Source organism: Trachemys scripta, chromosome 9 (assembly GCF_013100865.1).
Source record: "Trachemys scripta elegans isolate TJP31775 chromosome 9, CAS_Tse_1.0, whole genome shotgun sequence".
Classification (NCBI taxonomy): domain Eukaryota; kingdom Metazoa; phylum Chordata; order Testudines; family Emydidae; genus Trachemys; species Trachemys scripta.
Window position 1 is genome coordinate 21,469,343 of NC_048306.1, and position 13,268 is coordinate 21,482,610.

The following is a 13,268-nucleotide window of genomic DNA, read 5'->3' on the forward strand; positions in this document are numbered from 1 at the left end:
CCCCCCCCCCCCCCCCAGCCCTCTGCCCTGACCTCGAGTCGCCCCGCTCAGCCCGCTGCAGGCCTAGATGAACAGAACCCCAGGCTGGCAGTGAGCTGAGCAGGCTGGTGGCATAAGATCAGCATTTTAATTTAATTTTAAAGGAAGCTTCTTAAACATTTTGAAAACCTTGTTTACTTTACATACAACAATAGTTTAGTTATATAATATAGACTTATAGAGAGAGACCTTCTAAAAAACGTTAACATGTATTACCAGCACGCAAAACCTTAAATTAAAGTGAATAAATGAAGATTTGGCACACCACTTCTGAAAGTTGCCTACCCCTGAACTATACAAAGGGAAAATGTTCCTTCCTGAGCCGCTCAGGTGATCGATTTCTGTCTTGAACCATGGAATTTATTTACCTTTATATCTTAGGGTTCTGTTTACTTCTTCTTATGCACATAAGACATGAAATGCTTTTATGGAGAGGTAAAAGAGATCACTAATTAGTTTGAAGAGATACAACTGCTATTTGTCTACAACTTGTCCCAGTGCCCCATGGTCCTGTGCAAATACATTAAATAGCCTTGGGCATAATTACCAAATTAAGATGGCAACATTATTTATAGAAGTTTGGTGCCTTTTCCCACCCTCCAGCAGAAAGAGGTTTTCCATAGAACAGGAAAGAAATAGGAGGGTCCTTGGTGTGGTTGTTATTTGACTTTGTATCCACCTGCCACATTCAGTGCTGAGGCTGTGGTATTTTTTCAGGAGGTGTTTTGCTGGACAGTTCCCCGATGTGGAGATCATAGTCTGGTTAACCTGTCCATGTTGGCTTTGGTTGATATTAAAGGACTCCAGCAAGTCTCCTGGACCAGAATTCCCCAAAGTGGCATTAACCAATATCCCTGCCTTTGATTCTGTGCTTTCCCTCTTTTTTACTATGTACTGATCTCAAACTACAGAATGTTGTTGCAGTATCCAAATCAAAGACACATACTCTCTCTCTTCTTCCCAGGACTGGTCTCAGAAACAAGAAACATAAATATGGTCTATTTTTTAAAGGTAATCAACTGTGTGATATTTCAGGGTTCGTCAGGAACATGTCTAGTTGCTGCCACGTCAACCTCCTGAGGTACTTCCTGATTCAATTGCCTAGAATCCAGGAACCTGGTGGCTGTTTTGTGATTGAGACACCTAGCCAGTAGGTAATGGACCAAAGCCACCAATTCATTTCATAGGTCACTGCAGTAGCCATTGACAGTGATGGCAACTGGTGATGGCTGCTGGAGGTGGTTGGAAAATTGTGAAAAATTTTAGTTTTCAGTTAAAAATGGGCAAAATTGTTCCCTCAATTTTTTAGCTAACTGGTGGGAAAAGTTAGGGGGAAAGGATGAAAAAAATGGCATAAAAATTTCCACATTTTGCCCTCCATTTCTTGGGACCAGATCTAGCTACTATGGAGCAGGGTTTGAACAGGTGATGCCAGGGTAAATGGCTGCATAGCCCATTACTAATCCACTGAGACACCCATTCCCCAGCAAGCATAATTGTGTTTCTTCTTGGGGATTTATTTTGCTGTCACAGAAAGAAAAGTGAAATAATTCTGTGAACTTAAAACAAAAATCCAACTTCTGAGCACAGTTGCTGTGCATTGTTAAACAGTGGTCATGTTCCACCCCAGAAGTGGCTGTAATTAAATAGTGGGTGAAGTATTTCTCATATATGTAAAATGTGTATATGTGTTGAATTTTTCTGGCTGATAGATGCTATATAAATGTATTTATTATTGTGCTTGCACCAAATTTGGTCTTCAATTTCCAATATGCCACCTGATCACATGGATGGTTCTAATGTTGGATAATTTTTAGGTGTGGAAGAGGTATGTCTACACAGCAATTAAACAACATGTCTGGCCCAGACTTGGGCTTATAGGTCTCAGGCTGCAGGGCTGTAAAATCACTGTGTAGACCAGTGCTTCTCAAACCTGGTCCGCCGCTTGTTCAGGGAAAGCCCCTGGCGGTCCAGGCAGGTTTGTGTACCTGCCACGTCCACAGGTTCGGCCGATCATGGCTCCCACTGGCTGCAGTTCACCGCTTCAGGCCAATGGGGGCTGCGGGAAGCAGTGCAGGCCGAGGGACGTGCTGGCCGCCCTTTGAGAAGCCCAGCTTTGAGAAGCACTGGTGTAGACATTTGGGCTCAGGTTGGGTCTCAAGCTCTGGGACCCCACGAAGGGGGAGAGTCCCAGACCCCGGCTCCAGCTGGAGCCCGAACATCTATACAACAATTTTTAGCCCCGCGGCCCGAGCCCTGCAAGCCCAAATCAGCTGACCTGAGCTAGCTGCGGCCAGGCTGTGGTCTTTTATTCCGGTGTAGACTTTCCCCGAATGTCTATCATTTCACTGCTGTGAACCTGGTCAGCATATTAGTCATATTTATCAGAGCCAGAAGCTCAGTTCTGCTGGTGGTCATTAATGACCCTCAGAGTGTACAGGGAATGAGATTTGGGCTTTCCCTTTTCTTCCAAAAACACAATTCAGGTGACAAAAGAAAACACAGAACTGCCTTGTATTTTCTCACCTGGTTTGGGTTTTCTACCCCATGACTGTGAATTCATTTGGGAATATCACTGTTCACTCCTTGGCTCATGTGACTGCTCTTTGCTTAAAGAATGTTACTGAAAAACATAAATGCTACCACTGATCTATGGAACTAATCTTCAAATAATAACCAGCTCTCCTCTGCAGCCAGGATTCCTTTCATCTGTCAGAGAAAATGCAGCTCTTAAAAATACAAGTGTGTGTGTGTGTGTGTGTGTGTGTGCATGAGAGAGAGGAGGGTTGAGGGTTATGTAGGAAAGTGGATTTTGTTTTTGGTTTTGGTAGCTTACTTAGTTCAAGTTTTTTACTTGCTGGACTGGCAGTAGCAAGCCTAGTGATCCAGGAGTACTGTCCAACTTGGTTACCTAGACGCAGAACCAGAGAATGTGCCGATGTGGCTACTTTTGTGTGTACCCGAAAAGGTCAGATGTACATGGACAATGCTTTACAAAAGGCACTTGGGTCACTGTGCAAAGACCAATAACGCAGGATTAACATCCAGGGAGTTACTACAAACAGCTGATCACAAGCTCTTCAAAGCCCTGTCTGCACACTTTCTGAGCAACAGTGAATTTAATATGAGGGATCAAAATAGGAGGCAAAGAATTCAAGCCAGAATGACATCCCTCATTTCAAACGATGTCCTTTCGTTTCAGCTTCTGTTCTATGTCAATGATGGAAGTGATTGCTCCTTCCTTTGTGTGGGTCTATAAGGAAATACATTGCTTTGGAGCAGGGGAGAGCCGGAGAAAATATTATGGACGGGCTGTTAATTAGAACCAAAATCCTGGATTTAGGAAGTTTTAGGCACACATCTGAATTTTCTGTCTGGCCCTAATCTCTACACTGGGTTGAACCAAACCACTAGCTTGAACCCTGGAAATCTGAAGCCAGTTCAGAACTCTGTGGCTCGGGCCTAACTCTAGTATTCATATTAATGGGAGTTTGATCTCCCCTGGCTTGGCACAGCAATAGGTTGCAGCAGTGAGTTTTAAAGGCACAAGTCTCATTTTGTCCAGTGTGGTTTTCAAAGTGGATCTATTACATTCATATATTTAGTCATGTTATGGGGCATGTGTCTATGCTTAATATCTGCAGTGAGTTTTAATCCTACTTCGTACCTCTGCATTGTCACTGTCTGGCTAATCAGTACAAATGAACATCCTGCTTTAAAAGCAGGGACACCCTGAGCAAGTTGGGAAAGTCTTTTCCACTTGCAGGCATGACCTGTCCTTGTATTTAGTTATGGTAAAAACAAAAGTCAATGAGTTCATATATATTTGCACCAACAGTAAAACTACATCTGATTTCTAATTGCTTTTTAATGGCAGCCTGCATCTGAATTGCCATTTTATGTACATGTCTAGCCAGTGGCTAGGATTAAACTATCCCAGAGCATGAGCTGCAGCCTCACTTGGAAGCCAAAATATATTAATCCATTCCCCTGCAATGACAATTTGAAATCTAGATGGTGTTTAAAAATGTCTATGCAGTTGAGCAATGGATACGTTGGCAAAGGCCATTTCTGGGTTATTAGTGACTTGGCTGGGAGAGGAGTTGATGACCTGAGATGGGATAGGCTGTTAATCCCAGAGTGCACTTAATCAGGATCATTATTCTTACTATATTTAGAAATGGGAAAGAAATCGGGGGGTTGATTTTTTTATGGGTGATTGTTTTTCATATGGGACATAGAGTTTTTCTCGAGAATTACTGCCCTGTGCATTAGCCAGATTACTGGAATGCCTATCACAGCACTTGATTCAATTTATGATGTCTAAGCAGGAGCAGCTCTTCATCACAGCGCTCCTCATCTCACGCTGCAATACAGTCATAAGGCCCAATCCTGGAATCTTTACTCATGCTGAAGTCACTGGACTGCTCCTGGGTAGAAGATGCTAGTATGGAGAGACCATAAACGCAGGGTCGTGATTTAAATCTGGATTTCAGTGGAAAGTGCAGCTGGGATTGAGGAGGAAAGGCATTACAGCCATAAATTCAGGTACTGATAGCAGGAGGTGGGATGAGTGAGGCTAGGGAGACAATGCTTTGTGCATAAAAGGTCCTCATTGTACATCTATGACAATCTCTCTTTAGTGTAGGGAGGTGGGAAATCAGATCATCAAACCCTGAAGAGTAATTGCATGGTGAGCAACAGAGCAAATCTTCATTCTGTTTGGTGCCCATTTGTCATCTTCTGTGCTGAGTTCTGAGCACAGGTGCCGATTTTCCAATGTGCCGTGAGGTGCTTGACCACTGGCTGTGACCCAGGCCCCGCCCCCACTCCACTCCTTCCGCAAGGCCCCACCCTGCCTCTTCCCGCCCCCGCTCCACCCCCGCCCTGCCTCTTCCTGCCCCATTCCACTCCCTCTCCTGAGCTCACCGCACCCTCACTCTTCCCCACCAGTGCCTCCTGCACACGGTGAAACAGCTGATTGCGGCGGGTGGAAGGCACGGGAAGAAAGGGGGGGCGCTGATGGTGGGTGGGAGGCACTGGTGGGAGGCTAGGTGAGGAGCCAATAGGGGGGTTGCCGAGGGTCCTCAGCACCCACCATTTTCCCCCCAGGGGTGCTCCAGCCCCGGAGCACCTACGGAGTTGGCGCCTATGGTTCTGAGCCTTTACTACTGCTCCTCTGGGGAAAAGCTCTGACTATGAAGAAACGCAAGCCCACGGCAAGCAGACTGCCTCTGTACTGGAGGGGAGAGACCCCTCCCCTGGCATAGAGCTGGAAGCTGGACACTTCACTTTACAGATAAACTAAGCTGGGACAGGTTAGGTTTGTCTACATTGGACTCTTTTACCCAGAGCTAACAGATTGCCAATTGCCTAACCAAAAACATGGTTAACATGTTTGTAAAGACTGGAGTGGACACTACCTTTACAAACATATAAACCACCTAAGGATATGTCTTCACCAGCAATGTTTAACATGGCTGTGTAGTCGCGGTACCAGCGCTGGGAGAGAGCTGGTGCACAGTCTACGCTGCCACTTTACAGCGCTGAAACTTGCAGCGCTCGAGGGGGAGGGAGGTTTCACACCCCGAGTGAGAAAGTTGCAGCGCTGTAAAGTGGCAGTGTAGACAAGGCCTCAGTTAACTGGCAATCAGTTAACTCCAAGTAAAAAACAAGCAAGTTGAATGTAGACAAGCCCTTCCTTAAGTAAAGGATGAGTGCTACTTGCCTTCACTCTGTCCTCAAAGAGGGTCTATATTCCAAGCCAATCAGTCAGCTGGTGTAAATCAGTGTGGCTCCACTGACACCATCTGAGGATCTGGGACATGTGTACTATGGGTACCTTCACAGAACAATAACAGAGACACCCACACTTTCTCACCCACCGACAGCTTGTGAGCAGCTGCACGCACAGAAATGGACAGGAGTGGAATGAACTCCGCACCTTCCAAGACTGAGCTGATACAGAAAAAATATCGGAGAATAAATGCGCCGTCTTTTATGTCAAAGGGGTGACATTTTCCCCTGCAGCCAGGCATGGCAATTTCTCCTGAGCTGGGAAGGTGATTTGCTCCATGGATTCTATCCTACAAAAACACCCTTCCATCCTATAGGATCTTAAAACAACAAGAATTTACTGTGGGCTGTAAAACTCGTTACACGTGAAGAAAGACAAGAGCTGCAAAACGTTAGTGACTTATCAGCTGTCGCTGTAGCCCCAAGGCGAGGGAAAGGCCCCTTCTCTTGGGTCCCGCAGACTGGCTGTTTAGCTCTACAGGTCAGTGGAAGTTTGCAGGAAGCTGCCGTCAGGGCAGGGTGTTACTGTTTACCCAACACAGCCTAAGCTCCAAGCAGGAACATACAGAAATAGAAGAGCTGGGGAAGCAGTAACAGCAGGAGAGCTCAGGGGAAGAGGACCTGGTGTCCAGCTGCAGTCACAGAGCCAGGCATAGGCGTCAAGTATGTTGCAGACAAAAGAAATTCAAAGATCAAGTGCCTACTATACCCTTGTTTAACGTAAGACAGCAAAGCCCCTAATGTTTAAACTCCTATTACATCCAGTAAAAGATTAATTGTTATTTGAGATGATCTTAGGGAGGGCCCTTTTGACTCAGCTGTAGAATAGTAACTGCCAAGCCAGAGACCACAATGTTCCCATCCCAGTTCAAGCCTCTACTCTGACAGCACGCAGGGTGTGAACACAGCAGGGCCACGCACCAGATGTGGGGCTTTTCTGCCCATTGGTTACATCTGTTCTATTGTCTGGTTCAGTGTGGTTGTAGCAGTTTTGGTCCCAGGATATGAGGGACCAGGGAGTGAGATAATATCTGTTATGGGACCAACTTCTGTTGGTGGAAGGGACAAGATTTTGAGCTTCATGGAGCTCTTCCTCAGGTCTGGGGAAGGTAACCCGGGAGCTCAACCTAATACAAGATGGGACAGACTTATGCATAAGGGGTTCATATGTTGTAGGAGAGGACTTAAAATGAAGTGGGTATTAGGCAGCAGGGTGTGTTACAAATTGTTGTAATGATCCATAAAACTAGTGTCTCTATTAAGTCCATGACTTTTAGTGTCCAGGAGAGTTATCAGTTTAAGTTCCCAGGCTTGTCTTTTGAAGGTATTATGTTGGCTTCCTTTAAGGACTGAGAGATCAGATATGGAGTGATCGCTTTGGGGAAAGTGTTCACTTGTGGGTGAGAGGTTGTTTTTATCTTTTAACATTTCTGTGTGAGTTCATTCGTTTCATCCACATAGTTGATGTTGGGGCATTTGAAGCACTGTTGAGGTGCACCATATGTTGTGATAGGCATGCGTAGGACCCATGGATCTTGAAGGCGTGTTAATCATCATAGCAGTAGAGACATGTCTGCAAGTTTTCCATCTGTTGTTCTGGCAGGGTCTGGTGCCACTTTGAGTTGGTGTGTCCTGGTCTGTGGGTAGTTTGCTTCTGATGATGAGCTTGGTGAGGCTGGGCATTGAAGGCTAGAAGAGGGGGTTCAGGAAAGATTTCTTTCAGGAGGTGGTCCCCATCAAGTATGGGTTGTAATTGTTTGATGATGCCCCATGTGGGTTCCAGTGTGGGATGGTAGGTGACAGCTAGGAGTATGTGGTCAGTGGGAGTTTTTTTCCTTGTTGAAGTAGGTTCTCTCTGCATCTTATGGCTCATTGCAACAACATGAACACACTCTGCAGCCTCCTACCCTCTTTTATCCTATGACTGCAGAGGTGTTAATTGCCCACTTCAGTTTAAGTGGTTTCGTACAATGTGTGTCAGCTCCTTATGTTTAACAATCTGTCCCACCTTCTATTTAGCTTGGACACTCTGGTTACCTTTCCCAGACCTGAGGAAGAGCTCTGTGAAACTTGAAAGCTTTCCCCTTCCAATACAAAATTTTATCTCCTCACCCACTTTGTCTCTATTGTTGGGTGGCATCTGCAGCATGGGTTAAGTCTTCTGTGGACTAGGCTATAATAAACTTATTTTCACTGGACACCTAAACCAGAATTTGAAACCCTTTTTCCCAGAAGGCTCAGAGCCCATTCCTGGCAAGTTGCTGAAGCCAGTGGGACTTGAAAGCAGGCAGCATCACACAGCAAGAGCTCAGCATCTGGCAGAATCAGGTCCCTTGCGAACCAGTGTTTCACACAGTCCCCAGGAGTCAAGAACTGAAGGCTCTGTGGTTTCAGAACTTCCTCAGAGAGGTACACACAGGGTTTCTTGTAGTTCAGTCAACTGCAGGCACTGACTTAGTGGCAGTAACTCATGGTGTGCTGTCTTGTCAGAGCTTACATACCAACTCAACCTGAGAGTGCCTCTTAGGATCTCGGAGACTGTTCAGAAATGAAGGTGCTCTCCTCCTTCCTGGATCAGGACCGTAATGATCCCTTGCCCAGGAAGATCATTTTGGTGGCCTGCAGCCCAATCTAAGCTACATCTAGAACATGCCTGCCAAACCCTTCTGTCACTGTGAGAGCCAGCTACTTATCTGCTTGGCTCAGCGCTGAGTGAACAGGGAGCGCTAGCCTATCGCGGCTGGCTGAGTGTCTGGCAGAAAAGTGCAGCTGTCTCCACAAAAACAACAAAATCAAAGAAACCCAACCCGCCGGCCTCCAGCCGCTGTTCTCATTGGTAGTCTCCACCGCAAAGCAAGCCAAAGTCAGTCCTGTCACCCTCGCCCTGTGTGTCTGCGTCTCACATTCAGATTATCACTGCAAGCTGTCAAGAGAATTAGGGAGGCAGAAATCGGCTTCAAAGAATGTCAGAACCAAAGATGAGCTAATGTGAGCGGTGCTTTCATGCTCTCCCATCCTCTCCAGCCATCTTTCAGTGAGGAAGAAGCGGGGGTGGGGCGGGGGGGCATCCTGTACCAGAACTGAAAGCATGTTACATTTGGCATATAAAGAAGAGACAAAGGTGGATTTGATCTGTTGCTTGGTCCAGTGTTTATACCCACCCACTCCTCCCAATGTTTGCCTCAGTGGGGAATTGCTCTTGTGACTGACTGGGCATTTCTTGCTGTTCCAGCTCATGAGAAGCAGCAGCAGTGAGATGTGTGCTTTGGCAGTCGGCAGTCCTGGCTGGGTGTTTCCCTTCTCCCTTCTGGCTGGCTCAGGGGGAAGGAGAGGAAAAGGGAAACTTTAGATGTTCTCTAGGAGGCTTTTTGCAAAAAGGACTGAGCTGCTCACAGTGTGAAGCCAGGGGTGGTGTTGTGATGGGTCCAGTGAGGCTGGAGCCGTGAGGTAAGCTGGACAGCTGAGACACTGGGCTTTTAAAATACCTGATCAAGGGAGAAAGAAGGAAGCCACTTAGAACTCAGCTGGTGCCTTGTGAAATGATGTGGATGAGAACTAGAGGCACTTGTGCTAAAAGGGGAGTGCAAACAGAAAAAGAAGATGGTAAAAATGGCATGACAGGGCCACATACAGATTCTCTCCATCACTTCCCCATCCTTTTTGATCAGTTTAAAAAATCAAAGGCTGATTGTTCTACCTGCCAGCCCTGCAAAGCTTGTGCTGATGTCTGGAAGCCTTGCCGAGCTCGTTCTGGCTCATGAGTTATTAATGCAGCTGATCAAATGACGTTTTGTGAATTATATTCGTTGTGCCTTTCGTCCCTGTCCTCTGTCCTGCTCTCAAGTCATTCCCTTTCCCTGGGAGAGTCTTAATTATTCATATGAATTCACGGAGTAGTTGGAATGAACGATTTTCTGTCAGTGGGTTGTTTGCAAATGGGTTTGCGGCAGTGAGTTGCTGTTCACAATGAGTCACTGGTTTCCTAGACACATGATATTTATTTTGCTCTTTGATTGGATGCTTGAAACTTTTTATTAGGAAAATAATGTATAATGAAAGCTGTTGCTCAGCACAATTGCCCTAGTTCCCACAAGTAAACGGGTGTAGTCACATGTAGAGCCGTCATTGTCTAAAACCCCACGCACCTGAATGGTTGCAAAGAACAAAGAGCCACGAAGAGACGCTATTCTATTCTATACTGTTCTACCTAGTTTCCTACATGGCACCCATCCCTGTTGTGTCTAAGCTCTGATCTACACACAGTTTTTGTCCTGATTTAACTATTTCAGTCAAGGGTGTGATTCCCTCCCACCCCCACAAAATAGTTAAATCAGTACTGTGCATGTCTAGAATAGCATTTATTGGAAGAAGCTATACTGGTATAAACAGCATTATATTGCAGCCACACTAGGGTGGGTTGTACTGCTTTAACCACTGTATTAGTTAAAAGCAGTGTGATTTTTGTGTGTAGACAAGACTCAAATGGCAATTTAGTGCATGGTCTCTCAAAGTGGCATCAAGTTTGATCCCACCGCCACCAGATCCTGTACAATCTGACTGATGTTCAGAGGTCAAGGCTCAATTGCAGTGGGAGGGGGAGGGCTGCTAAATGCCAGATTCTCACAGCGATGTGAAACTCCATCAGGGAGGCTGTAAAAACAGACACAAGCACAGGAAATAATAGCCAATGAGCAGGACTTCCGAGACAATCATGTTCTCATTTTGGTGTCAAGCAGCAGGCCAGGAATGAGGGGGAAAATCCCATCCCCCTTCTCCTTTGGTAATAATGGCTTTGTAATCTCAGTGGAACCTCCAGCCTCTAGGGTTTGTCTGAAAGTTTTCCCACCCTACTTGGCTCAGCCCCACAAACGTCCATGCTGCACACTGTAAACTACCCAGAGCCGATCCTTCTGAACTCAGTGTGCCCCTGTCTGTGGGCAGTAACAGGAAGCCTCATTCCTTTACTCTGAGGTAAATGACGTTCTTCTAAATGTACGTAATGGTGCCCAGATACCACAGGGATGAGGGCCTAAGAAATATACGTTCTTCTAAAGATGAGGATGATAATAATCCATGTGATGGGTGTCTGAACTATACAACATAGAGGGCCTCATTGACAATCAGCTTTCTTGGCCCAACAGCTATCCTGCCAGTGCAGGGCAAGACAGATAGATATTGCAGGAAGAAACAAAGCGTGCATCTTCAGATGGCACATATGCAGAGGTACGTAAAACCAGCTAGCTTGCTGGGGGCTTGACCCCGCCCTCAGCCTGTCAGGCCACGTCCGAGGGTGCCAGTGGGTATGTTAGCTGAGCTACTTTTCTAGAGTTCTCTTCTGCACTAGATGGGAATCCCGCTCCGCACTGATATCGTAGGGCCTGGAGAAGAGACTCTCTCAGCACCCTTTCCTAGCCTCACTAGTGCATCTATGTACTATAGGGCATGAATTGTCCCATACGCTCTATACTTTACTACTTTGTTTACTGGATTTACTTTTCATAGCACAGGTGAATTTCAGATGAGAATGCAGAGGAACCATGACCCAGGTGAATTACATCTGTGAGCAAGAAGATGTTTTTCAGTGATTTGGGTATAACAGTCAACTAGCATTGATTTCATAAGGGTGCCAGGACAGCCAGTTTCAGGAGAGCGAGAGGCCATCTTGTAGGTTTACAAATTAGCTGTGTGCTGATTGCTTCCATTGTAGGCAGGGTTTTATCGCTTTAAATATTTTTTTAAGGAAAGAGCTCAGACAGTCCCAGGAGATCCCACAAGATTTTCTGATTGTGCTTCTGTCAAAGCATTTTGCATTAAATGTGGTCCCTGTAAGCCAGTGAGGGCACTGAGTCAGGACAGGGCATCGAGCTTCCAATACGGTATTTCCTGCAGTTCAGCTATTGGGTTGGGGCAGTACAGACTCAGGCATCTGAGGAGCGTGTAATCAGAAAAGGAAACAGGTCAGCACATGAATCAGCGCAGATAAAGTGCAGGGCATAGGCTAGTGAGGAAATAGAATTTCTGACTGAGCTGGAAGGGAAATACAAAGGGAAAAAGAAAATGGATACAGGAACTAACAAGTAACACTAAGAAGCTAAATTCCAAGAAAAGGAGGGACTTACAGGGAAGGAAGAATAAAGGTGGAAGATATCTATTTTCAGTACAGAGAAGAGAGGAAAGAATTATCCAAATGAATCAAGCAGTTATATACCAAATGATTGAGCAATTGGGTTTTGATGTCTATGCATATCGTAACCTCTTTGGGCTGGAAATCATGTATTTTGGGACTTCTGGGTTTCATCAGAGTTAGAAACAATGCGAGAATAATAGAGGTGGGCTGCTAATGCAAAATATTTTCTGTGAATGTTCACTTGAATTTTTAATTAAACTTGCTTCAGCCATGTTCATGCCCTTTTACCTTCATTTTCCATGAACGTTCGGGCAACCAAGTTTTACTGGCACAAATGTTCTTGGAGAATGAATCACAGTCTTCTGTATGAATCTTTGTGGGAACTAAATAATAAATTAGTCTGTGCAAGTATCGGGATCAGTTCTCACCCAAGTAAGGTACAAAAACAATACCATATAACTTATTTGACTAATCACAGCTAAGCAACTCAATTTGAATTTGGAATATCTGAGATCTGTAGACTAAAACGTGAAGAATGGAATACGTTTGAGGAACTCATGATCTTCTCGTGGATATTCCACAAGCAGAAAAAGGCTAAATTAAATGAGCATGCTATTCATTCTGAATTATTCACTTTGCTGTAGAGAAGAACATTGTTGTCTTCTGTTGCAGAGTCTGCATGCACTTGCAGCTGAATCCACAAAGATACTGACCAACTGGAGGGAGTTCAGGGAAGACCAAAGAGGAGCAACGGGCTGAAAGGATTGGCTTTTGAGAATGGGGTGGGAGGCACAACCTCTGTAAGAAACACACTGGAGTTTACAGCCAAGAACTCTTGGCTGCAATCAAGGAACACCTTGCTGCACCCTTGGGGCTGTGCTAGATAACTAGGAGATAGAAACTGAAAGGGAGGGGATCAGATCTTTGCTACGGGTTGCAGGCCCTAGCACACTTGCCTGACCTCCGCCCTAGAGACTTTTGATTTTTCTGACTGTAAGTTTGCTTTCTGTGAGACCTTATGATCCTTCCTGGATGCCTAAGGGGAAAGGGAGAAAGCCTGCCTGCCTCCTAGAATAATAAGAGAACTATGAACCCTGCTGGCTGGGTTCAGTTTGGAGACCCTCTTAAATGGGACACTTTTGGTTGGTTGTTTTTGGTCTTCCCCTTCTTAAATTCCATACTGAGAAAAAGATTTTCATAGCTACACTGGTATAGCCTTGCTTAGCATATGTCTACACTGGAGGTAGGAGTCAGATTCCCAGCATGGGTAGATAGACTTGTACTAGTGGGGCTTGAGCTAGCATGT

The 13,268-nt window shown here is 45.5% G+C and overlaps 1 protein-coding gene across 2 annotated transcripts in view; it reads right to left on the reverse strand.

Moving 5' to 3' along the window:
• The window catches only part of LOC117882473 (vascular endothelial growth factor receptor kdr-like), a 183,285-nt gene that overhangs the window by 111,577 nt on the left and 58,440 nt on the right, over positions 1-13,268 (reverse strand). The gene's annotated exons all lie outside the window — the stretch shown is intronic.